A 27,424-nucleotide genomic window follows, 5' to 3' on the forward strand; every position below is an offset into this window, starting at 1 on the left:
CTTCTATCAAAACCACACAGGGCTTGTCAAAGTTTGTACAATGCCTGTTGGATCACATACAGGATAAACAGTTTGCCAGGCAAGTGTCTCAATAAAACAAATCTTGCTGTGCTTCTGTTTGTTCAATGCTACTGCCTGCATTGGGTGCTGGAAATGCTTTCAGAAATTCCTACAAAATTTCATCTTCTAGGGCAAAAGTAACATCCTCCTCTCTAACTGATGGAATTAGTAACTACTGCCAAAAAATACAGAAAAGCTGCAGTGTGATTGAAGCTGCACTTACATGTGGGACCTTTGCCCTAGACAAAGTAAAATGCCAAACCTCTCCCAGCTGGTGTGACACAGACATAATCTACTACTAACTCTGATACAGCTAGTAATGAAGAAGTCTATGAGGAATAAAGACATACAGAATGAGGAAATTTTTTATGAAAACCAAATAAATGCAGATGAGCTTGATACCACCTGGTATCCAATGCTGGAGGAAAAAGTTGCCTGTCCAGGTATCTTGAGAAACGGTTTTGATTTTGAGTAACTAGGGTGACCTGTGACTATGTCACTTCAATCCTTCATGCTATAATAGCATATATTTTACTGAGAAGGCAATATAAAGCCATTTGCTCATGGTCCACTTTTACCACTGTATGCAACAGTTTACTACACAAGAGGAGCTTGACCAATTACTATCACCATCTGACTCATTTCACTAATGAGCTGAATTATTGCTTTTGTGTAAATATCATCTTTATAAATACTTTTTAGAAGATGGAATATTCCTTTTCACTTCCTGAATTCAGTGATAACCTGTTTTTTTATTTTATACACAGACTACTTTGCAGTCTTGAAGGTTCACACAAAACCCCGACAATCTGTTTCTTTATAAACATACTCAAAGATTTCTGTGTGAACTTCATCAACAGTCTGCATAAAGTGTCAGATAACAGCAGCACTTTGTCCAGGATTGACAGCAGGACAATGGGATTTTAGAAGAGAATCAGCCTAAGGAAAACCAGAGGCAAACAAAACACAGTGTGCATTGATGATGAATTCAGAACATACGTGAAACTGGCACTGAAGATCTAAAGTAAAAGTTCTAATTTTTGGTTACACTCCTTCAAATAGCATCTCAATTTGCTGTAGGATGGCCCAAAGATTACACCTCAAATTACTGAGAGGCAGCTGCCCTTGTCCTGTATCATGCTCTCATAAAAAAAGGCTCCAACCCAGAAACTCGTTCATTGACTCTGTCAGCGTGCTTTGTGTCCTGTTGAGGTTTACTCACTCACTGTCACTGCAGTTCAAATATACCAAGCCTTACAAAAGCCACTTTGTCCAATCTGGCTAATTTCTCCATCAGATGAGCACATGAGGGAACTTACTTTCAGCTTAGCTGTACTACAGCATTTTCCTGGTCCAAAACACCAAGTAGTGGTTTTGCGCTTTGGCATAAATCATAAGAAAAAATAAATATTCAAATCTGAAGTCTCTTGTGAGGAAACACTAAGGAGGGTACTGTACAAATATTTTACAAAAAGCATATTATTGAATTCATGGTACTGACAAAACTCTGGATAATTTCATTCCTTGACAGTGCTCTCAGGTTTCAGCAATGTACGAAGAATTTGTTTTCACCTTTTAATCTTGTGGATTAAATATGTTTGAGAAAAAACTGGAGCAGAAAAGAGACCTCCCAGTTTATAATTCACATATTAAAGAGGACCTCCTGCTATGAGCGATTATTTCCTATATGTTGTTTTAACAAAATTCATCACTTTAAATGTGTAGGTTATGATGTTTGCATCAAAATAAATGGTTCCCAGTGCAAAAGCTGCCATACTTATGAAATATGGGGGTATATATACAGGAAAACAAAGTATTATGGAACTTCTAAGACAATGAAAAAAATTACAGACACCACAAAGGAAAACCAAGAAATCTGCAAAGTCTGTTTTTTTTTCAAATCTGCTATTACTCACTTTTTGCATCTTAATTATATAAAGAGTAAACTATCTAGAAAAACCTGAAGAAAATACAATTCATTCTTAATTTCTGAGAGAAAAAAAAATAAAAAGAAGTCGAGATTTATTTTTTTCTTATTTTTAAAATTAGCCTCAAGTGAAAAGCACTATGAAAAAAAGAAGCCAGGTTTTTTGCTTATCTGCAAGCAGTGAAATCTCAGAAACCTTTCTACATATATTATTAATAGATTCTTCTGACATGCTGTACAGCAAAGAGTTAACTAATTTAATTGTTCTAGATGTCAAGGGATTTGAAGACACAGAGTTCTTCACAAAATGTGCTCAACGTTTGGCAGAACTGTACTCTTCTAATGCCTTTGAATTTATTTACCTATTGAATCTTTGCATACTGATTCAGAAGGTAGCAGAAATTGTCCAATTTTAGTGAACACAATCCGTTTGATTTATATTTTAAAGGCCAAAACTGGGCTATAAGACAAGGGCAGGTGAAAGCCATCCTGCAAGACTTATCTTTCCTTAAACAAATATACTGAATGAATACCAGTGAAGTCCAGGGAAATGAAAGCATGGGGAAGAAGTAACACGTAAGTGGCAAAACAGTTCTTGTAATAAAAGAACTACCAGAACTAGTAGACCTTGCTAATAATAGACAAAATACAACTGGCTGTCCTTTTATATTTAACTTTGCTGCATCCAAGTGTTCAGTACATTCTCCAAAGACAAACACTGCTCACAAAAAACACAGGAAAAAGGAATGAGATGCTTTGCTGTTCACAAGTCACTTTTCACTTAATGCATTTAACAAGATACATGAGTAAAAGACAAGTTCAGACAAAAAAAATCAATTTATTCTAACAAGCTTTCCAAGTCGAAATAATGTCTGACCTTGTTCTTGGGTTTAGCCTCTTAATTAATACTACCTCTAGGGAGACAATAATATTCTCAACTCCTGCAACATTATTCTTTTCTATTGGAACAGATTATCTTTTTGAATTTTCCCATTGATGCAGCTATCCATGAAATTATTCCTTCATTAAATGACTACCCTTATCAAACAGGACAGCCCATAGTACTGAAGAAGGCTTGCTCCTATTACAGTATCTGCTAAAAACTGCTCCTCTTTGAAAAGAAGAAAACCTCTTTAGAGCAGGGGGGTTCTCAGAGCCACTGCATCTGCCACCTTCATGAAGCACTCCTACAAGCACCATGCTTCCCAATGGAATAATCGTTTAAAAAAAAAAGATTCCCAGTAATTTTTTTTCCTCCACATAACCAGTTAAATACTTCTAAAAGAGAAGAGGTAATTCAGAGGCTAAATTCTAACAAAAAAATACAATTTTTTGAATCAAAATTTGGGAGTGGGGAAGTATAGATGTAGTTGGTAAAAATGCTAGAACCATATTGTAATTGCCATAAATTAAAAGCAGCTCTTTCCCACCCAAGACCCAGTTAAGGAAAGCTGGAATACTGCCAGCTGCGTTAATTAAACCACTTGCAAATATTGTCTCCACCCACCTTCAGCACAGACCTTTCCAGACGAGAGGTCTCATGCCTGATTTGTATCAATATGATCGGATAATGTACTGAGACATAAAGAAAAGTGCCTAGAGCAAATGTTTAAAGTCATGTATCTGCTACAGTGCAAGTCAGTAACTCAAAACACTGGAAAACGAGAGCTGACACCTGGGAGATTTTAAGCTGCCATTTTCTGGTGGTGCCAAATTTCAGAAAGAACCTTGCAAAATGCTGCATTTCCCCAATTTAGAAGAATTGTTATCTTTTAAACTAAAAGCATACTAAAGTGCAGATATGTCCACGCTGACAACAATCCATGCTGACAACACCTCAGATACAGGTCTAGGTTTGCAGGGAGAACATGAGACTGAGGAGCATCCTGCCCACTCCCACCTCCAGCCCATCACCCAGCCCTCAGCTCCATGCCATCACCAGTGCTGCCTCCATTATTGGAACAGCTCAACAGTAAGAATGAGCACCCACAACTGGAGGAAATGAGGCAGAAACTAATCTTTGCCACCAAAAAGTAGCTGTGGACTAGCACCCAGGAGTGGTATTCTCAGTGCCTAAACTGCTGCTGGGCATGGGACCCTGTTCTCCGAATGGTGTAAATGTACTTTTCACATTACTACAAGTTATTATCAAGAAGCATACAGGATTCTCTATGGAGTGCAGTATGATTCATATTAAGAATGAAGGTTAAAAAGAATTATATATTCTAAGACCAAGAAAAAGAAAGAGCAAACAGATTCTCCTAATTGAAGACATGCCAGTTTCCAATCCAAATCAACTTTTTTCATTTGCTCATTTCTTATGACTCATTCTCATTGCCTAAAGGAAAAATGCTACTAAATCCAGCTAACATGTATGTATGAATTACTGAGTCAAAGGCAAATGAGCCACACAAATGCTTTCCAATTATACCAGATGAGATTAGGGAACATTTCAGACAAATAGTACTACCTTGACTTGAGTTTATTTAGATTTCCTCTGGTTTTAAAAAATATACCTAAGAAAATCAATTCAGATAAATTAAAATTTACAAAGCTTTCAATTCCACAGTTCCCTGAAAGCTTTAGAAGATTATATTTTTCATTCTTCCAATTCTTTAAGAATCTCTACCTGCATGATGAATACCTGTATATTCAGCTATTTCAATAATTAATGCCTCAGGGAGAAAAAGCAAATTTTGGTCAATTCTTACAATTTTTACTTTTCAACTGTAAAGTCTAAATTATCAGTATAACTTACTTTAATTATTGTACTGTCATTTTACAACATTGAGTTGGTATTCACATACTCAGAACCCTGCTGAATCAGACAGTAACTTCGGCAGTTCTGGAACTTCAGCCAAAGGAAAGTTACCTAAGAGGTAGGCAAGTCCAAGATAGGAGCTCTTTACCTGTTGCTGAATTCCAGTTTTCAGCCCAAGAGACAAAAGATGATATAAATATATTCAGGAAACATGGATATGGACATCAGTTTGTTCTGTAGAGTTTTCCTTTAAATGCATTATACTTCTGGGAGCTTACTGATTTTGAAACTGTACAAAAATAAAGCAATGATTTTATATTAGGTCAACTGAAAGAGAGCTACCTATATAAAACCTAAAGTGATGTTTGTCCTTGCTTATATATCCACTATGTCCAGAACAAAAAAAAAAAAAAAAAAAATCAGACCTCTCTCAAAGAGGACAACAAAAAGCAGAAAAATTAACCTCAAGGTGGCTTATACAGTGATCTTATAGCTAATTTCATTTTCAAGTTCTTATGCACTAGAAAGTGGTGCAATGTAGAAAAATAAATACTTCAGGCTGATTAAAGAACAAAATCATACCTCAAAAAAAGTCTAGCTTAAAATTGACAAGAGCAGAATGACACTAATGAACAGGAAGCTGTAAATCTTGCCAGCCACAGGAATGTTTCCACAAGTAAGAACTAAAATAAGTCACTTGAAAATCTGTATGTTTTTACTGTATTTGTTAGCCCTTCAGCAGCAGCAGTATGTTATGTGCTTTTTCTCAGCATATTCAGTGTCTCAAAACACTTGATATCAGATACAAATTGTATGCACCACCTCAACTACAGTCAAGAGACAGAAGGATGGGAACCAAAACCAACTGCCTAAAATGTATAGCCAACTGGCAGCTTTTAAATTACTTTACTGCTACTTTTACCACAAAAATAATCAAAAGCTGTATCAAAGCTACAGCAGAGCTGTGCTAAAATACATGGTAAGCCCCTGATCCCATGAGTACCCAGGTTTGGATGTTTCTGGATAGGGGGTTGGCATCTGGTCCAGCCTATAATGACCTTGGGCTTAGGAGTGGTTTGTGTAGTTTTGAAAAAACAAACCAACAATGCTTATATTAAAATACACATACATATCTCCTACCAAAACTACACCAAACTACAATACCATTAGGCTTCAGCTCAATGGGAGTACAAATATGTTCAAATTTTGACCATGCACCATCTCAACGTACACTTCCTGAGGCCTTCCTTAAATTGCATTTCAATACTTTCTGCTCATGTAACATTCTTTATGCACTTAGTTTTATACTCCATATCTGAGAAGAAAAAAAAATAAACCTTTGGGTGGTAAATATGAATCACACTTGCACAGGGACAAAGTCTTCTTCCTGGACAGAGATTGGAGGAGAGAAGAGCAGAAGATTGGAGCTCTCCCATCTTATACAGCAAATAGAAGCTTACTTGCTATTTCAGGAGTAGGTTCCACAAGTGCTACACATGAACAAACCCACAGGGGAGGGCAAAGGGTAGTTCTACAGGGGCATGCACCTAAAGCAGAAAATACCTGGGTACAGCTGATAGTGAACAAATTGAGCTTGAACAAGCCTTCAAATCCCTGTTGAGTATAGGAGGTATTTTTAGCTTTCTTTATAAACTGAAAAGAGTAGTTCCCAAAGCTTGAAAATGGATTATTTAATTTCTTTTTATTTTTCCTGGCATTTTATTGCAAACACTCTTAAAACTGTTTTCAGGTTAAGAAAAACAAGCAAAGGGAAAATGCACAGGTTAGAGTTCACCCTTCTTGAAATTTAGCCCAGAATTGCTAAGTGTTAATCTCTGGAGGAAAAGCAAACTAATTCTGTAAGAGTGGCTCTGATTTTAGGCCATATGACCTGTTTCTCACATCTCTCACAGATTTCACGTAGTTCTCGACAATCCACCATTTGCACAAAATCCCTGGAAGATTTTGTTCATTAAATGTACTAATTGCAGCAAACTCTCATCTCTCTTAATAAGCTTTCAAGAGCACATGCCAATAGCAGCATTCCTGAGCAACTAGCTACTGATTTAATGTGGTTATGGCAGCTGAAATTTCATTTCCCTCAAACATAGCAAAAACAATACGATAGCATCTGCTTAGAAAAGGCAGTAACCAAAAATAGGGTTTTTCAACTTTTTCAACTGGTTAATGTTTCTTAATCCTCAGTAAAATTGTTCAAGTGTATAACAGTGTCAGCAGTGACATTTTGTGAACCCATGTATTTTGAAATATAGGCTGTATAACACAACTCATTTTCCAAACAATTTGTATATGTGCTTAGCAAGTCACGATTCTGTGGGATATTCTCTGCTTAACATTTATGTACTAAACAGAATGTGGTTTGTTTCTAATTGACACTGATCATTATTATTCGCTTAGATTCGCTGGTGGGGAAAAATAGGAAGATTTTTCTCTTTCTTCACTAACCTGTTTAACCTTCTGTAAAACATACTAAAGCTTATTATATTTGTTGCAACATTAGAACAGGTATTAGAATGGATGCTTCAGGAAGCTACACTAATAATTCAGCTACATACAGAGGCAAAAACACAAGGGACTTTGTGGATACTCCTAACTCCACAGTTGAAGCTCTCTATTAACATGTGCTTTTCAGCTTTTCCTTCATGAAACCCAGTGTGGTCCTCACTCCCTACCTACCCTCAGCCTATGAAAACACAGTGCTTAAGCCAACAGCCCCTCACCATTTTGATTTTTGTTCTTCCCTTTAAAAATACATTTCCCTACTTTGAAGGCTGCTTTATTTTCCAGCTCCTCAGTGGGCTCCTTCAGTGTCTCTTGGTTGAGCAGCAGATGTAACATGCCATGCACCCCTCAGGTTGTAATGCTGATGACAGAACTGACCAAAGCCCACCATGTTTAAATGTGCTTGGATTTTCTCTTTCTGAGGCAAAGCAAAGAGTGACATCCATGCCCTGACCAACTATTTGTGAAAGGACTCACTCAGGTTGTCAGGTTGCTGAAATCTGCTTTTTCCTCTTTTTTTTTTTTTTTTTTGGGATAAAGAGTTATATCCATCTAAAACAATAACAGGATCAGTGCAAGATGCACGGACATGAACATCTTATAAAGCTATGCACTGGTGCCACCAGCAACCTCCTCCAAGTCCAAAGAGAATAAGTAGGTGAGAGAGAGAGACAATCTCTGCCTAGGATTGTCACGGCCTTAAACAACATGGCACAACAAGTGGTAAAAGGATTTCACAGTTTGATCCTGCACTGTGCTGGGAATTGACATCTTGTACAGCAAAGTGCAGGGGCTTCTACCTTTCTGGATAAGGTTTCCTGGAAATAAGCGTGTGCTGGCACCATACAGTATTTCTTAACAAGCCTCCTACACATGGCACAAATTTATGAAGGTGTTGGCCCATGAAGATGAACATCCTCAAACAAAAAAAGCGTATAACTACATTTATACTTCAGGTATAAATGCATAAGTAGAAGATCTTTAAATTTGTCTAAATGACATGCCACTACATAGTTTTCTATCAAGACACAGAAGCATGCAAACTCCTGATTAATATGGAGCTGAGTAAACTATGAATCTTACTAAAACAAAGGCAGGCTAGTAATATTGATTTAAACTTATTTTCAGATTAAGAAGTGAAGATGGTTCTATTTTAAGAGATTTTTTTAGAAATTCAAAAGCATAGAAGACCTTGAGTATGTTTTTTTATTATTACTTTCTAGTACACCTAAGACACTATCATTCAAATTAAAGATAAATATTGTCACTGCAGTTCACTGCTATTATACTAGCTATTTCTGCCCCCCTACAATCACTACCCTTTTTTCTCTTTTTTTTCTCCCTCACCCTTTATAGCCACAGTGCAAAAATACAACTGATGCTGAAAGTTGCAGCCGTGCACAAAGAGAGCACTGAATCAGACTCATGGACCTCATCTCCTGCACTGTGGTGCCTTTCTGAAAGGGAGCATGCAGCTCAGCCTGCAATGTTGTGCTTGGATGCCATACAGGTCTCAAAAGGAAAAAAAAAACAACCCACCTTGTTTTCATTCCAGCCATGTTTACATAAAGGCTCTAAAGATCCCCACCAGCAGGTTATTTCTAACCCCTGGCCTCCTTCCCACCCCCATAGCCCTCTCCAACCAGCCCCCATGGTAACAACCTGACATTCTCCTAGGCAGCAGTGGTTAAACATCTGGCTGTACACTGCCATTGCCACACACTTCAAGCCCTAACTATTTATCCTAGCTGGAGAAGGCGGCAGAAATGGTTAATTGCATCTAAACTCGACTCTACTGGTATGGCAGTTTTTGTTACACCACCATCACTTAGCATCTGGGCAAAACCAGCCAACAACTCCCATTTTTAGCTGAAGTTATGTTTGTAGTGAATTAGCCAGTATTTATCTGAGTGACTCTAATATGGGTCACTGAATGTCACCCAGCTTTTCCTCACAAAACAGACAGAAGTACAACCTGGCAGTCTGCAGTTACTTGCATACCTGCACATCACTCAAAGCCCTGCAGAGAGAGCAAAGAAGTATGATTTCTATGAGCTCTTCAGGGCAGGGCCTATGGTTTCGCTATGTATTGTAGGGAACTCCAAACAGTGTAGCATGGAGGTCCTTGGGCAGCTGATCTAGGCAGTGCATTGGCACAAATCAGAAACAGTAAGAAAAAGGAAAGCAGTCCCTGTTTTCACGTGTCCTGTTGCAATTCTGCTTCCTCAGCCAGGATAGATTGAAAAGCAGATTTAATCGACAGAAAAAGACTTCAGCCAGCTGATGAGATCTGATGTGGCTTCTGCTCATTGCTCAGCACATGCCACGCAGAGCACGGAAGCTGTTTCAAGTAACACTTACAAAAATGTACTTTAAATTTCTAAGTATGCACGACAACATGCGGAATAATAAGCTTCTGATGGTTTAAGGACTATTTGTGTGCCTCGCTGAAGCCCAAAGGAATTTCACCATGTGTCTTAAAACCATTGCGTGTGGCCCTCAGCCCCTCAGGTGGCAACTGCACAGCACCTCCACATCTAGGAGAAACAAAGAAAAACACCATGTTCCATGTGCCTTGACTTTTGTAGTTTGGTTTTGTCTATTTTATGCATTATCAAAGTGGCAGAGGTTGTAACAGGTACAAAAGCTACTGTAACATGCACAGATGAAAGTATGATAGAAGCTATCAACAACTTCTACACCCTGGAAAATTAAGCCCTCTAGAAATATATGGAGATCCTCTCTCTGACTCCATGGTCCTTTTCCTTCCTTTTATTTTACTCAATTTCTTTCAAATACAACTTTTTATCTGTTCAGATTGAACTGGCAGCATCTTTATAAAACTTACACCATCATTTTGATATCAAAACTATTTTTAGCTTTCTATAAAAATCTTGAATATGTATTGTGGAAAATGAAGGTAAAATAGAACATATATATATATATATATATATACACACACACACACACATATATCTCTTTTATGCCAAAGAAAACAAGTCTTATTTGGGCTTCATAGATTTAGGGAATGGTTCAAGAACAGCTTTTTTGACTGAAAATGGCATCTCTGTGATGCTGCTAAAGCCAGTAAGAATAGTTCTTGAGAGGAATAAATCGACAAAGTTACAGGACACCTACTGCATTTAATTTTTTAAATAATAAAAACCTTCATAGGTCTTATAACCTTCCCATGCTCAAAAAAAAGCTCTACACTAGGACAACTTTATAACATTTTATTCTGCACACCGTATCAGGCTTGTATCAGTATTTACACAAGAAGTTACTATGGGCTAATGCATTCACTGAACCAAGTGCCTTAGACTGCATACTCCATATAAAAGCTCTTGTTGGAACCAGAGTGAATTTGTGCAGCATGCTTATTTTCTGTTTTCTTGTGCTTTCTTTTGCTTCATTTGTAAATCTTTCTTGACTATCAACATGACAGGAAACTGAAACGAAGGCAATGCTATACAAGAAGCTTCTACTTTACTCATCTGTCTCTCCTCAATACCTCACTGTACAGCAAATTTTGCACCACCAGGAAGAAGACTGAGATAGTATGTTTTATACCCTATAATTTAGATGAAGTTTTAGAAACGCCAAGAAGCAGATGACCTATGAAGAAAAACAATAGAAATCACTTAGTATGGATTTATGTTGGTTTTCTGGCTGAAACATCAATTCAAAAGCTGCTTTTCTCCAAAAAAAAAAAAAAAAAAGGAAAGTTGACAAGAAAGTTTCCAATTTGACAAGAAAGATTATTAGCATAAAATCTTGCAGCATTTGTTTCTATTTCTTACAATACATTTCACTATTGTCTAGCTCCTATGTCAGTTAATATCAAGTCAATTAAGTTCTACATCCACCCTATGATTGATTTTTTTGTTGTTATTTCCGTTTTTTTTCCCAGTTTTTCATTTCATGCTCTTCCTTGAAGTACCTCTGATTTTTAAAATACTCATTTGGATAGTTTGGTGGCTTCCAAAGACAGAAGCAGTAGTCTCTGTCTTGGCATGGCCATAGAAAAAGTTTAACTATGTCTGACATTAAAGACCAATACAAGATTTCAAAATGCAACTATGGCTATACATGAAGAACAGGAAGAAGCACTGAAAGGAAGTAAGAAGCTTTTCATTGGATTAAATGTCAGTGTGGTGCAGGTCTATGCTGTATAATATGATAATGAACATTACACATACAAGGATCCGGATCCAGCAGGTCTAGTAAACCTTAAAACTTGAAGAAACTCCAGTCTTGCTGTACAAATGTATTACTTGACCACTGGGGATATGGAACAGAGTATTCTCTTCGAGGTCTACAGTTTATTTTTGCTGTCTCTTGAAAACTTTATATTCAAGTTTCAAACTCTCAGCTTCAGTATTTTGTTAATATCCAGGCTCATACCTTTATTCTCTTTCGATATGTGCATCAGATACTTTGTAGACAGCACCCAAAGATTTGCTTTGAGAACTTCAGCTATTACAGCCATATAGCTATTCTCTTTTTTTTTGACTGTGAAAAAAATAAACAAAACAAGAAATCTACATTTATGTTAACCAAACTAATAACAAGAAAACATGCAGCTGTGTTTGGGACCTCATTAGCAAAAGGCACAGACATACAGACATTCCCTTGCACAAAACCTCTTTCACCAGCATCAGATATAGAATACTTTCTGCATTTGTCACCTTTCAGGTCTGAGTTTCCAGCACGCTCCTTGTTATATGCAATTAGCCCCATGCCAAGGTTTGGTACATTTCATAATAAATCCCTGACCACTTTTGCTTCAGGCTTGGCAGCTCTGGAAAGGCTCTATTCATCAGGGCAGCAGCAAGCCACAAGGACTCACCACACCGCACAGCTCACTCGCAGAATTCCAGCACGCTACACATTTCAACAAGCCATCCCCTCCCTCCTCCTCTCTAACAGCCTGACATATGACTGTGATTAAGTAGGATATGAAAAAGCTCCAATCCATTTTTCTCTTTTTCATCCATCTTTCCATCTCTTTTCCCTTCAGACAACACAGACACACATCCTCCCCACCAAGACAACCCTCTCTTCTCTCCCACCACTGCATGTTAGATAAGAATCCTCTTTTTTTTTTTTTTTTTCCTGTATTTAAAACAGTAACCATCTGTTACTTGCAGGAAGGCTGTCTCTCCTTCTCAGGTTTCTCCAGCTTTGGAGCACTACACTCACATCAGCACATAAGGCAGGCTCTCAGCTGGGAACACTCTCTGTGAGGCACCTGAGAACAGAACAGCAGCAGGAGCAACCACTGGCAATTGAGCCATCTGTTCATGGACAATTCAAACCAAAAAAACCCACATTCTGAACATTCAGACAGCTAAAACAACAGAGCTGGGAGAGACCCCCTGCAAGTATGCATGCCACAGACAGTTTAAGTGGGAAAAATTATCTCCATTGTACGCATACTGGATTCCTCTTTTTACTGTGTTGCAGGACAAGCTTGGTGCCAACACTGGGATAATCCATTTCTGGCATCCAAAAACCCACTTAGAAGAAAGCAGAGCCCTGGATAAAGAGGCTTCATCATGCTTAGTAACAATGTTGCAACTAGGCCTGAAATGAGTTTTTCTTTTAGCTAAGAAAGGGCGAAAAACATCTCTTAAGTCAGTATTATCTTGTCTATCACAGAAGGGCACCCCAACTATTACATCAGTACGTAGGTGTAGGACTCAGGTAACCCACACGACACCTCACAGCAGTGCCAAAACACCTCTGCATGTGCTTCAACCCTCCTTTCCTCCCCAGGAGCACATTCTCCAAGTTTCATCTTCTTTCTCAGCAACCCTTGTCCTTCTACTTAAGGAACTGCCCCAGAAATAAGTGGGATGCTGCTAAACCTCTATTATACACCCTTGACAGAAAAAAAGATGGACAAAACAACATTTAGAGGGCATAATCTAAGCTCCAAAAAAGAGCTGCAGCTCCAGGGTTACAGTTGAGAACCAAGAAACAGCATGTTGTATTAACAGGCCAGGTTTTCCGCAGCTCTGATTCTTCCTGAAGTCCCTTCTTTCAGGATCCATCCTCCCCAGAGAACTCTTCCTCTACCAGAAGGCTGTTCACTCCAAAACCTTCATCCAAATTACAATATTCTCTTTCAATATAATGCATAAAATCATGCAACATCTAACTATACCAATGCCAAGACCTAATGAGAAACTAAAAGAGAAATTAAACCACGAGTTTATCTAATCATATCTTTACCTCGTTAACCTACCCTTTACCTTGCCAAAATATTAACTTGAACATGCATCCTAATTTTATGTCATCACCTTGCTTGCCTGGAGCTGCTGAATACCAGGATCAACAGTGAAATTTTCTTGCAATTCTTTTTGTTCTTAATTCATTTTTTACTGAATCTGAGACTTTAAAAAATAGCAGAACAGTTGCCTATGGTATAATGAAGTCAGACAATACTCATCATCAAACTGTAGCAGTCAGAGAATGTATTTGATTCATCTAAAGACAAGTCACACTTGCCTGAGACTTTTAAAGTTATGTAGATTGTGCCTAATGTCCTTTGTAAAAGCTGAGTTCACCCTCTGCTCAAGCAGTGCCTATGTGTGCATCCCAGCTCAGTTTCCTCCCATGAGGGCAGTTTCATTCACAAATTTTGGAGAACCTAATCACACAGCATCACACCATGTTTCCAAGGTTCCTATTTACCTCAACACAAAGCACTGCTGTAACAAGATCAAACGCTGGAAAGGCTGAAAGATTATTTAATAAAACAACAATGCTAAATTTACACTTCACCTTGAAAGATCCTTCAGGAGTTCTTACAAAGCTATCTCATGACCTTTTCACAGCTCTGTACACACAGCCTTGGGATAGAGCAGCACTTTAGCAATCCCCAAAAGCCCTTTGCAAGTACAGAGGTGGGTATATGAAGTTCTACCAAGTTACTAAAGATATCCAGCACACATGGGCTGTTCCTTTGCTAATAAAAGTGAGAAAAACTGGATTCAGATTTTCTGCAACTTGCTCTTCTCACCAACCATTAATCTTGCTTCTAAATTTACCAAACCTTTCACAGACAGCAGAGTAGATGTTTAACATGAGTAAAATGGTACCAGCCCTACTCAGAGGAAAAAGAAAGTCCAATCCATCTGTTTTTACAAATACATACACTTAACTTTAATCTAAGCACTATTTACAAAAATACATGAAGACATAAAAGAACATAATAAATTAATAGCTCACAAGAGGCAACAATGACTAATGACAGATCTTACTCTCCTTTCCAAAGAACTGGCCCAAGGGAACGCAGCAGATAAAATTACCTAAGTTGACTTTCTGTGTTTCTGTTAAACCAAAACTTTGGTGTATTCTGAACTGTCTGTGTGATGTTTCCCAGCTGGAAGACATAAGCTTTCCTAAACAATTCAGGACTTTAATGTGACCTTACAGCCGTCATCTTCTTTCATACAGCCAAGGGATATGCTTGTTAGTTTACATGGGGTTTATCTTATCCATCAAATTCTCCTGCCTGAGCATTGATATTGCCTACTTGTGGCCATACTATCAATAGACCCTGCAAAAACCTCTGCAGTTATCCGACTCCTGGTCATGCACAGCAGTCAATAAAACTGTAAAAAAGTGGTTGTGCAAAACCCTTCATGGGCAGTTACTGCACAAGCGAAATCGTTCAACCCAGACAAATCTGCTCTATACATTGTTTTAAATCTGGACACTTGCCCTGGGTTTCTTTTCTTTGATGAAAATTGTCACCAGTGATTATTGAGTGCCACCAAATTTGTGCATTCAAACGATGCATTACCTGAGTCAGAACTGCAAGTTCAGAAGTGAAACCAGATGGTACTCTGAAATTCTTGACACTTCTGCAACTGCATGTAAATGCCGACCCTTGAGAGACTATTTTCAGTTATTTATTGACATAAACATAGTAGATAGCATGTTAATTTAAAAAAATAAAAATTGAGAAATGAAAGTGTAATTTCTTCTTTAACCCAGAAAAACCTGATTGGCATTCCTCAGAGCTCTTCCCAGTCCACATCTCATGTTGCAGGGATCACTTACAGAAATCTGCATAAGCTTTTCTCTTTGCTTTGTCCTGAACTGTAATGTGATTATACATGGAAGAACAGCATGTGTGCATATGCACTTGTAATTGAAACATGACAATTTTTCCTCCTCTCACAATTTTCTTTTTTCCTCTCAAATTACCTTTTCCAACATATTTCCCAGGTGATCATCCCATTTCTTAGAGCTGAACTGTATATTTTTATTTTCCTGCATTTCTCTTCAACAAACATGTCTGCCAAAAGCCCACATGTTGACCAAACTTTGAAAATATTAACAAATACCTAAAAGGACACAACTTTTGACCTTTCGTTGATAAGATCCACTCATGTGAAATACTAATGCACTATGATCTGCTCTGATGGTGCAATTCCACAAGCATTTACTACAATAAGTCCATGACTCCCTGTCCAATACCAAGTTTTATGACATTTCTGTCATTCACCATGCTCATATTCCTGAGTCAGGTTCACCATGACACCAGTGATGCTGGTAAAACAGAGAAGTACCATGTCTCAATAAATTCCTATTTTAAAAAATAGTATGATTCCATCTTAATAGTGTAGCTCCTGCTTATGAAAAATGTTTACATCATGGCAAATAAAACCACAAGTTTTGTTTGGGAGGACAGACTGGGAGAAGAGAGAGGAGAAAGCATGCTGTCATGGAAAATCCTCTTTTTAATAAGAGGGGGAAAAAAATCTCCACAAATTATATGCTGACAACAGATAACAGTCCAATTTACTTCAATAGAGTTCAAACATTTAATAATATTAAATTATTAATATGCACTAATAATAATTGTAATATGTGGTTCAACAAGATGGTAACTGCAGCTTCTGGATGCTCAGTACCTAAAAATGCAGTGAAAGCTCATGACAAAAAAAAAAAATCAAGCTGGTACCAAGCCATTCTGCTGATACAAATAAATTTTAAATTTTTTTAAAGTAATTTTATCTTGGTAGATTTTATGCCAGATTAGGTACCATCCTTCTTCCTGCAGCTGGTACAAGGCAGCTATAAATACATCATTGTGTGCTCTGCCAGGTTGACAAATACATGAGCAAGTTCTCACATCTGACCTGGTTCAAATCCACATGGCTCGGCTGTGCTGCAGTACTCACATGTAGTGACAAGTATTGATGATCATGGCCTCACAGGCTAACAGGCACTCTTGGACTCTCCAAAACAGCCAGTCAGCCACCAATGTCTGGGATCGACACAATGACTTCCACAGTATTTTTTTTCTTATTTAAACATATGCAAATGAATAAAGTAATATTTCTAATTATTACCGAAAAATAAAAAAAAAAAGAAAAAAGAAAAAAATCTTATCACACACAATCAAAATCTTTTGGTGAATTTTAAAGTCTTAGATCTGTTGGGAAGCTTTCAATTTACTTCGGTGGAGTATGGATTGGGCCTTTTATCTCCTACCTGCAGCTGATTTAGCTCCAGCTTAGACTTGACAAAATCCTGCCAACTTTGGCATGTCACTTCATAATAAGCCGTGCTTTTTAACTGAAACTAACTGAAACACTGAGCTTTTGATGACTGCTTGCAATTACATTTTCATTTCCCTTCCTTGACTATGCACATAAGTACTGTAAATCTCTATCATTTTAAATGAGGTCTTCAAGGGTAACTTTGGCAGCCAAAGAGGAGCAGGCATCATGTTTGAAGTATTGTAGGATCCTTTTTCTTTTTTTTTTTCCTAATCTTTTGGACTCAGATCAGTCTCAAACAAATTCATTGCTCACCTATCTCAGATGACATTTTAATTGTAGCTTTTAACTACACATACGCTAATGGAGGAAAACTGAGGAGAAAGTTCTTTGAGTATACATTCAGATGGAGGGGCTTTACTGTGAATTTTGTTTGCACTGCTGAACTTTATATTAATGTGATACCTATAAATATTATTAAATGCAATTGGAAAAAAAAGCCTCTAAAATAAACTTTCTGGATGTCAGAGGATTTTTTTAAACTTTATTTGCAGAATGTAAGTATTTAAAATCAAAATATAATTTCATAATTCATGGGGTTATGCAAACAATTTCCTAAATCTCCATATCTGCCACCTCTTTTTGTTTAGTTTTTTTTGCATTGTTTAAAAAATTCCCACAGTGAGTGCGCATATATATACTGATATGCCCAGAGCTAGAAAATCTCAAAGGTGTTTTTATTTACTTATTTTGCTTTCAGACATCAAAACATCTACTCTTTTCAAGTCAATACTGTGACCCTCATAGAAGATGTTCTCTAGGTGGTCTTTATATTCAAAGCTTCACTGACAATATTTACATTTGTGAAAACATTTTAAAAGAACAGGATAGGCTTGCAAAAAGGGAAGTGGAATCCTCACCATTCACAGTTATATGAAACAAAAAAAGGGATATCTACTTTACCAACCTGAGGTTCTCTCCACATAGTACCACATTTGCTAAAGACCTTTCTTTTCTTTTGTAGCACTAGTGTTTAGTGCAATTCTTCATATATCTGTAAATGCTAAAGATATATGCAGAATAACAATATTCATAGGTTTCATGTGTTTGTTCGTGTTTTAGATATGTAGACTTTAAAAAAAAAATCACATCGCTGCAGAAACCTTGAGACTAAAACTAGTTTCTTTCAGCTTTGACAAAATAAGTGACACTTTCTGTTGTTGCAGCTTTGCAATATTAATTGCTTAGGGTTTTTTTCCTGGTGAATTATATTTATAACAAACATTACTGGCTAAATACAGCTGAAAGCCATTAAAGTAAAAAAAGTAGGAATCACCCATTACAACTGCTTTTCAAAACCAAGGGACACAAAGACTATACTGAACATTCATTCCCATTTCTCTAAACCAATATTCCCAAAACCGAAGCCCAACATCCAACCTCAAAAAGTGCAATGTGTCTTAGAAGCATAAAAAAAAAAATAAAAATTAAATAGGAAAACATATGCTGCAAATAAAGTACAGAAAATTTACCATGTAAATAAAATATTTCAGCATTAAAACTTACAGGAAGCAAGTATATAAGTTCTCAACTTTAGTAACTATTTAAAATAAAATTCCAATTTGAAGATGAAAACATTTGAGGATTTTGATGTCTTATTATCAAAAAAACTTCTTTGTTATATGGAAGTGGTGAAACAGTGCATTAAAAACTTCATTGAAAGGCAGAACAGTTTCATAAACAAAACTACAAAAATACATTTCTAGCATACAACCCTGTAAACTAACACAAAAAAGCATACAGTAACATATTAGAGGAGAATGCAGCCCATGGTGCTCAACCACCCACCACTATCAGTAGGTGCCTTTCTGCTTGGTGAGATGTGAATGAGGATGTACCACATGTAACCTGTTGCTGCACAGATTTCTCCAGCTTTGGAGGTAATCTTAAAACCTGCACTCAACAATTTAAAACACACATTTTCTGATGGGAAAGGTAAATATGGAGGCATACCTACTACAGCAGAAAGCAGTGAGAGCAATGGCTTGTACATTTGGTCAGAGGAAAAGGTTTGGAATTACAGTTTCAGACTATGCTGGAAACTTGATGACCACTATTAAAACACTGCAGAAGATAAGTACAAAGTAAGTTCATGCAGAAGTCTGACATGAATACTCATAACAATTCCTTTCCTCAAGCCACTAAAATCTGTTCTCATCAGGGCTATATTTCTTCATTCAAGTTAAAAAATTAATTTTTCACTGAAGCTATGTATCTGGTATATTTAACAAAACCAATGAATATATGATGTTAAAAAAGTTATCTAGAATTCAGTGAAAAGTTCTAACTGCATTTTACAATATTCCATAAAATCTAAAAACTCTTTAAATCAGTGTGAGTTCTTCAGACTGAAAGACTAAAATATTCTAACTTCTTATTCACTAACAAAATACTCATATCTACTTTGTGTTAGAAATTTTACAGAAATTGCCAGAAAGGTCTGGTATTTAAAAGAACCTTTTGCTACAATTTTTTTGTAATTCACATCACTTCAACTTCTCAACCATACTATCCTACTTTGCACAGGGCTTTAAATTTTAAAAGCTTATATGAAGTTATAGTCTTAATTCCTATTACCTTTATTGAAAAATTGGTGCTTGATTTTTGAAGAATTTTTGAAATAGAAATTTATAAATAGAGATTTATATATTAACTCCAGTGGCGTTGTGCTTCAGATGCAGCTAAACAACTTATTACAGAAGCTTGAACCTAAAACATGATACATGGCCTGATGAAGGATTAGTGATGTGATCCTAAAAGCTTACATGGGAAGTGTAAAAAGTCTAGTTGCTACCTAGTTGTATTTAGAAATCTTACAAAAAGTTTAGAAAAAGCTTTATATCTGCACTACAGAAAATAAATGTCTCCCTTCCCCCCCCTCAAGTTGTCTCATAAACAGAAAAAAAAGTACTGCTTAGAAAAAGACAAATACAGATTTATTTAAACAACACCTTAAAGAAGTAAAGTAGGCTACAACTCAGCTTTGACAGCAAATTACAGCCACGATAAAGTTGTTAGTTTAATCTTTCCTAGTAAAAGAAGCAAAGACTAACTAGTCTTTGTAAGCTTACTGCAATAAAGCTTACTGCTCTCAGAAAATGCAATGTCTATGAGAGCAGTTTTTCACTCTAATTTGTATTAGTCATGCTATTTTACAAAAAATGATGACATCATATCATGCATTGTGTAAGACCCCAAAGACCATGGGGCACTTTTTCCTCTCATATTGTACCAAATAACTATCAGAAGTCCTGGTGATAACTAACTGCTCACTAACTGCTGAGGGTCTCACCATTTCTAACCACCATTTTAAGGGCTTATATACAGGTTAATAGTACAATCTTGATTTTAACATATTTATGTATGGTGCCCTTTCCACACGACATATTTCTATCCTGTGAGCAGTCACTTCTTTAAACTATTAAAGTGGTATCCCTGTCTCTGCAGAATGAACAATCCATCAAGTTTTAGGATTAAAAAAAATTTAAAAATCCCTTTCTCTATTCTGTCTCAGGATCAGTCTCTCCTCTAGCAGCATCTGAAACAAGCATGATTTTGTTCCTTATTCCTCAAGACTGAAAAACTGAGGTTTTTCCTGGAATTTAAACTAAATTAATGGCTAATACTACTATCAACAAAACAACTCTTCCACCCAGTTCTTTGGTATTACTCTTTAAGGACAGTCATAAAGCCGCAAAGAAAGAGACAGAACACTCAATGGCTTTTAAACAAATGCTACCACATTTTAAACATGTGCATGTTTGCAAAAGCTCTAAGCCTCTATTGCTCAAACCACTTGTGGTTTCTCAGCACTTCTTTTTTGAATGATTGTGTCTTTATAAAATAAACATGTTTGAGACTAAATTACTTGTGTGTCTGTTGGGAATAATTATAAAATTAGCTCATTCTAATTTACACTTGCGGGTTTTAAAAACATAACCAAATAGCATAGTGAGTCTCCTGGTGAAACCAAAGCCTGGCATGTCAAACATGGTTTAAATCACACACATGGACTTTGATTTTCTCAGTGCAGCAGTTTGATCTCTACAGCAGGCTTAGTCCATTGGTTTTGACTTCTAATTCTCCAAATAAGTATTCCTTTTGTAGGTCTCTAGAGACATTCATTCAACATGCCAATAGGCTGTGCAATATATTAATTCAATTCCAGACACAGAGCTGTGATTTTCAAAATGTAGTATCTTCGCGCATGGTTTCAGTAGTTTGCAATATGTTGTTCATCCATAACACATAAAAGAAATTCAGTCACTGAATATCTCAGTGTCCCAGATATGATGGACGGAGGTGCTATGGTTCCAACCTCACTACCTAGGAATGTATTTAAGGTCCAGTTAACACTATTCAGGAGAGTAACACATGATATATTTTAACTGTGTCCTTCAATCCCATGGATTTCAGTGATCTAAAATATGTTTTTCCAGGAAGACAAATTATCACATTATCACAATGCTTCTATTGTACTACCCTGGCACAGCACATTACATTTTCATGCATTAGGTAGTCATGACTGCAGATAATAATTTCCAGGGAACTGCAATGATCAGCTTGTTTCCCAAGTGTTTTTTGCTATTCCAGCAGACAACACTGGTTGATGTAGTCTGTATTTTCATACTAATATGCCAGGATTCAGTTCAAATGGTCTCAATCAGCAAAAAACAACTCTGGCAAATCAAAATCTTACTCAGCTTCCTTCTCTTTTGCTCTGGACTTCTCAAGTAACACCTTTTCTACAGTGGATTTACAACTCCGTGAATCCACAAGATGTGCATTTGTGATGAAAATTACTCATTTCATACGATGACAAAGGTTTTGTTTCCACTCTCAGTGGCTAGAACAACTTCTGCTAGGCATCCTATAGCTTGTCTTTTCATCCAAGGCCAGGGGAGACGCAAATCGTACTTTCTGTACCAAGATAAGATGGGATTAGTTTCTGTGTTTACATCCTGCTTTTGATCCCTCACAGCTGCAAAGGTTACATTACCCTGTCCTTGCCACCACAACTTGTTTCACATTATTTTCATCTTTTTGTAAATACCCAAGCAGGCTTTTTTTATTTTAATCACATCATAACTAATACTTTAGCCAGCAACTTTTCCATGCATAGTTTGTGGTTTCAGACTTCTTCCACATTTCTCAAACACTGTAAATTCTCCTTCCTTTGTCTTAGGGGCTTTTTAACAGTTTTTGTTCCTACCACTTCTGCTTCTTCTCCCTCTGCAATATAAATATATAACTCAACAGGATCTCATTCCCAGCCTTACCCAAACTTCAGTCCTGCCAGGCACATCATAACATCAACCCCTTCACTCCCTTTTCCTTCCCTACTGAAAAAACCCAAAACCTTCCTCTGGGCATTCTGCCTTCCACAATACTTTCTGCATCCCCAGTTTGAGAATACGTGTATTTGTCCTTGTTATACACACACATGTATTAACACATATATGTCTGCATATATGTGTGTATATATACCTATATGCCTATATATGAATACATATATATATATATTTATTTAGAGAATATTTATATATGTGTGTATATTGAACATATCCATAAATAAGTGTATCCTATATGTAGAAGTGACACACCACACACATTTAAGTGGTCCTGCAGGGTGCAAAGCACTACAGGCTACACTGCCTCTTTTAAGATCCTACACAATATATTTTTCCCAGTGCATTCTCAGGAGTTGATTCCTTCTCTAACCTGATAAAAAAGTCAATAGTAAACATTGTATTTGAAAGCCTGAACTACACATGGGGTATTTTCCAGCGTGGTTTCTCAAGTGCAGTTGAGTTTACCTTCTGGCTATTCTAAAGAATGAGTAACTCGTTCCACTCCATTCAGCAACATCCACTCCACCCCCAACCTCACTCTTCTGTACTAATCAACACTTACATACAAAAGAAAATGAGCCACTATGTGAGAAAGTGGTGTGTTTTAACCAGATGCATTCCCTAGCATTTTTGTTTTATAGTAGTCACCCTCCCAAGCTGAAAATGGCTTACCAGTAATCTGGAATGGACTATTAGAATATGAAACAGGAAAGGTAAATTCCTTGCATGATTTTCTATACAAGTCAACCTTTCCCTGTTGATATTTGTTCAAAATTATAACACGCACTGATAAACTGAAAGTCATGAGAACAGTTACTGAAAGATAGTTCCCAGACCCAAAGCATCACACACGTCACTGGCTCAGTGACTCCACTTCCAGCTCTATACACTACTAGAAACATAAATACCACTCAATTCTTCTTCTTCTGTGGAAGAATAACAATAAATCTTTCCAACTGCAGCCAGTGGCGGTTTCAGAGGCCTGGCTTTGTATTTGGATAATTAGGTTACAATCAATTAGGGGAAACATCCAAAATAAACAAGCCAAGACAACATCCAACTTCCTGGAAAGTTAACCTCCCCCAGCAAACCAAACATTGCAGCAGTATTAAAGCTCTGTTCTTATTTTAGGAAAACAGCAACCCTACTTTCCTCATTTCATTTACAATATAATGCTTATTCCTGCATTTTGTTTCCAAAAACATCACAAAGCAGGTCAAGCTCCTTTGAGGCAAGTATTATTTCTGGGGACAGCATTTGCTTTCTGACACAGCTCTCTGTTCAGGGAGAAGACTGACCAGAACATGCACATGCTCAGTCATAAACCAGACAAGTATGAAGACTGCTGCTGCCCCAAGGGCTCCTTGGTTTTTAAAAAGGGTCAAGCAATAAAGAATTAAGACACACATGGGGAGGACTGTTGGCTTGAACTTGAACTATGTCAGGATGGAAAAAAATTACACTGTTCATCGTAACTGAGAGGAAAGATATAGGAATGTTTGAAGGGTAGTTTATTGCCTTACACTCCCAAGGACCTGAGTTTTCCCAGCCTGAACTGGCAGCCCACTGGCATGTTTTTCAGCATGTTTTCAAAACTTTCATCCTACAGTCACACACAATTTACAGACACACTTTCTGTGTATAATACAGAAGCATATCATGTTGAAAATAAGGCTAAATTTATACTCAAGGGGATTGGTTTTGGAGCAGACTGTGGGTAGGAGGCAGGGAACAGTTAATATTTTTCTTCATGAAGCCTTCAGCCATTGCAGAAGTATTTAAACTGAAGTAGTAGTTATAAGGAAGCATCGGAGCTTACAAACTACAACTTTTTTTCAGTGATACTGTTAGCTGATCCTGCTTGTATAGCTCAAGTTCCTCCCACAGCTTCACACAGCCAGAAACTGAATCTGCCGCTGATTATGTTTGGGAATTTCTGTCATTAAGTGCAATCCTTAAACCCTGCTGGGTACTGATAAGTGTGAACTCCCAGCTCTTCCACTCCCACAAAGTAACAAAGAGCAAGCAAAGCGCTGCTGCTGTTTGTGCACCCATGGGGAAGCACACACCACAGAGACTTCAGGTGTACTGATTTTTTTTCTAAATAGAGAAAGAAGTGCAGCAAGTCAAATCTAGCCTATTACATATATCACTGAGCAAGGCTTAATGCATGCACCAGAAGCATGGAGTAGTCTCTAAGAAGGAATAACTTCTGCTCAATGTTCAGAAAATACAAGAGCATCATACTATTTCCACCAGAAGACTGCACTTTATACAGGTACCCGAGTCTCACAAGAATGGGAAGAAAATTATTTGGCTGTAACCAACAAGTTCACACAGTATATACTATTAAATATTTAAGGCTATTACTTTACCTGAATTCTCCAGTGCAGGAAAGAAGGGGGGGAGGAAAAAAAAAATCAGAATCAATTAGATTCTAACCCAGTAAATTCTCATTTCCTTCAACATGGGTTTTGCCTGAATGAGATTAAGCTCAGGCCATATTAATTTATCTGTAAATTATTATTAATACATTTTTCTGTATGTTAGCATAGCAATTTTTCACCCAGCATCTTTAGCAATCTACCACTGGAAAACATTCCTTCACCAGGAGTCCACAAGTCCTCCAATAGATGTATCACTTCAGCAGGAAAATTTCTTTCTCCTTTCATGAGTGATTGAGAATTCTTCCAATAATAATTTAACTTTTGAGATTATATATTCTGACTAAATTTAAAAATCACAAAATGTGAACACTTGAAATGATGGGCAATGGCTTCAGAAGTCACAAAGGGGAAGACCAGGGGCACCAGGGTACATCAGAAAAATTTTATAAAACTCAAGGGCATTTTTTTTTTATTTATCAGTGGATAAGAGATCAAAGCTAAAGCCCAAATTCAGAAACCAAAGACTTTGAAAGAAAATTTTTATAACAAAAGTGTTTTAACTGTGTTTTGGTAAGCAAGAAGGCAATGTAACTCTCTGTGTCTACATATTCATACAATCATAAGGGTATGAAGGTGCCTATAGCTTTCTCATTCCCTGAAGTAGTAGCCTATATATACACGCTATAGTAAGCACTTGCAAATTCATAAAAACTGCATCCATACATACTGCAGCTTTAAACTACTGATCAAGAAAGTTGTGTAATGCATTCAAAGAAAACCTCAAGATCAGCTACATCAGCACAAAACCACAAAACTGATTTTTGGTCAATCTTCTGTTTTCTCTTCAGCTCTGTTAGAGTTGTCTTTTTCTTTTTTCTCTTTTCCAAACTATTTAACTTTTAAAAAGTAGGCTTATGACGTGCTGTTCTTGATAATCTAAACATTACCTACAACTGGAGTCTTCATTCTTCCATCCTGTTAAAGGCAATGCTGAACAAGTCAAATGTGGATCTGCAGATGCAGTCACAAAACAGGTAGTGATCAGCTTGTGCTCATTATCACCTTCAGTTAGAGACTGCAGCCTCTCTCACATGAGAAATTGTAAATGACCATGTGTGAGTTTCAGCCCCTTTGAACAGAAATTGAAACAGGCTTGTGTTCCCTACCTGCAACGCACTGCACAAAGGACACACAGGTAGTCAATCTGCACCATGTGTGGTAACTGTCACATCAAACCCAAACACATGTTTCAAAATTTGCCAAATGGAAACAAGGAAAGAGGTAGATTTCTGCATCAAAAAATGTAATTAAGAGTAAAACGCCAAGCTGCATGTTATACTTCTAAATGTTTCTTGCAGCCTTTAATTCAACACTCAAATTTATAAAAAGTTAGACCTTTTAGCATAACACGAAGCATAAGTCATCAAATAAGGCATGTCTCACAAAGAAGACTTTCAGAGTTTTATCCCCTTCTCAGTCTCCTACTTCTGACGAGCAGAAGTAAGATAGCTATTTGCTGCTAAATTTTGAATGTGTTATCTCAATTAAAATAGATCTCAAGGCCCTTCTCTCCGCACATCAACTTCTACACTCTCATTCGATAATACAGAGCAATGAAGACAACAGCAAGCAAGCCTATACATTTTCTCTGAGAACTGGCATGGAGAAAACTCTACTGTGTCTAAGAGCTCTTGCTGAATGTGTGGAAGCATGATGGAGTGAACTTGGGCAGGCCAGTTCAACAGCATATGGAAAATATCACAAGTTCCAGCAGTAGAACAAATTGCTATCCACTTTGTCATGCTGATCTACAGGTACTTGCTTATCTTCAGAGCCTTTTCTGATACCAGTGGTAGAATTACACATTCCATTCCCAATACAAGTTATGTTATCACATACGGCACTTATTACAAAGCACAAAAAGTTGCAAATAAACCCCCAAAATAAACAAATCCTCCATCGACAAACTTTCTATGAGCTCATAATAATGAACAGTGTCTTATCCTTATCAATAGATGCTGTCTCACCTTTACCAAGAAAAGCTGAAATGTCGCTTTCTCCTGTGCAGCTCCCAGGAACAAAAGAAATTAACTCCACCCTGCAGACGAAGAACATTTTTTTAATGATTAGTGATATTCTGAAGGAAGGTTTAAATCATCACAAAATAATACAGACCTTCCAATTCTGGTATGACACTCAGGTAAAAATACAATGCTACCTGGAAAAAAGCCCACTGATGGCATATAGCTAGTTATGTATTTAGTACCTTATTTCAACAAGTAACATGTAAAAGCTCCTATGAATTGCAGCCCATTGACAGCAAAATATTTAACAATACTGTTTTATGAGGAAAATTACACTTTTATATATTTTGTCCACTGCCAAGATAAAATGGCAATATTGCAATCCACTACACAATCTTCAACAACTCATCAACAGGCAAAAGCAAAAAAGAAGATGGGAAAAGAGCTGCAGAAGGATGATGATGATGATAATGAAAGCTGCTGGAAAATGAATTTATTACATGCTTGTGTTGTAAGGAAATTTCATACATTGAACAAAAGGCACAAGAGCAGAGAGGCAAAGAGAAACAGGAGGACCTGAGCCTCATTTTCTTTGCTCTTTAACTAACTACTCCATTATTACACTAGAATGTGAAGCAGAAATTATTCATTTAGACACCTTCCCAAAATCTTTACAACTATGGAATCATTTAGGTTGGAAAAAGACCTTTAAGATCATTGGGTCCAACCATAAATGTCACTGCTTATCTTATCTGGAGTAGTTTTACATATATCAACACCAATTCAAGAGTTGCAGAGTGGCTCAATTTC

The 27,424-nt window shown here is 37.0% G+C and overlaps 1 protein-coding gene across 3 annotated transcripts in view; it reads right to left on the reverse strand.

The window, feature by feature from the left end:
* BMPR1B (bone morphogenetic protein receptor type 1B) overlaps positions 1 to 27,424 on the reverse strand; it is a 242,618-nt gene that overhangs the window by 165,499 nt on the left and 49,695 nt on the right. For 2 of the 3 annotated variants that reach the window (XM_051789776.1, XM_051789775.1), the window contains exon 2: positions 26,618 to 26,688. The gene's annotated coding sequence lies outside the window, so the exon portion shown is untranslated. Of the gene's footprint in view, positions 1 to 26,617; positions 26,689 to 27,424 lie in introns of those variants that run through there. The other variant, XM_051789778.1, reaches the window with a different exon arrangement.

The sequence above is a fragment of the Manacus candei genome, unplaced genomic scaffold, assembly GCF_025592945.1.
Source record: "Manacus candei isolate 608988 ecotype Guabito, Panama unplaced genomic scaffold, ASM2559294v1 h1tg000028l, whole genome shotgun sequence".
Classification (NCBI taxonomy): domain Eukaryota; kingdom Metazoa; phylum Chordata; class Aves; order Passeriformes; family Pipridae; genus Manacus; species Manacus candei.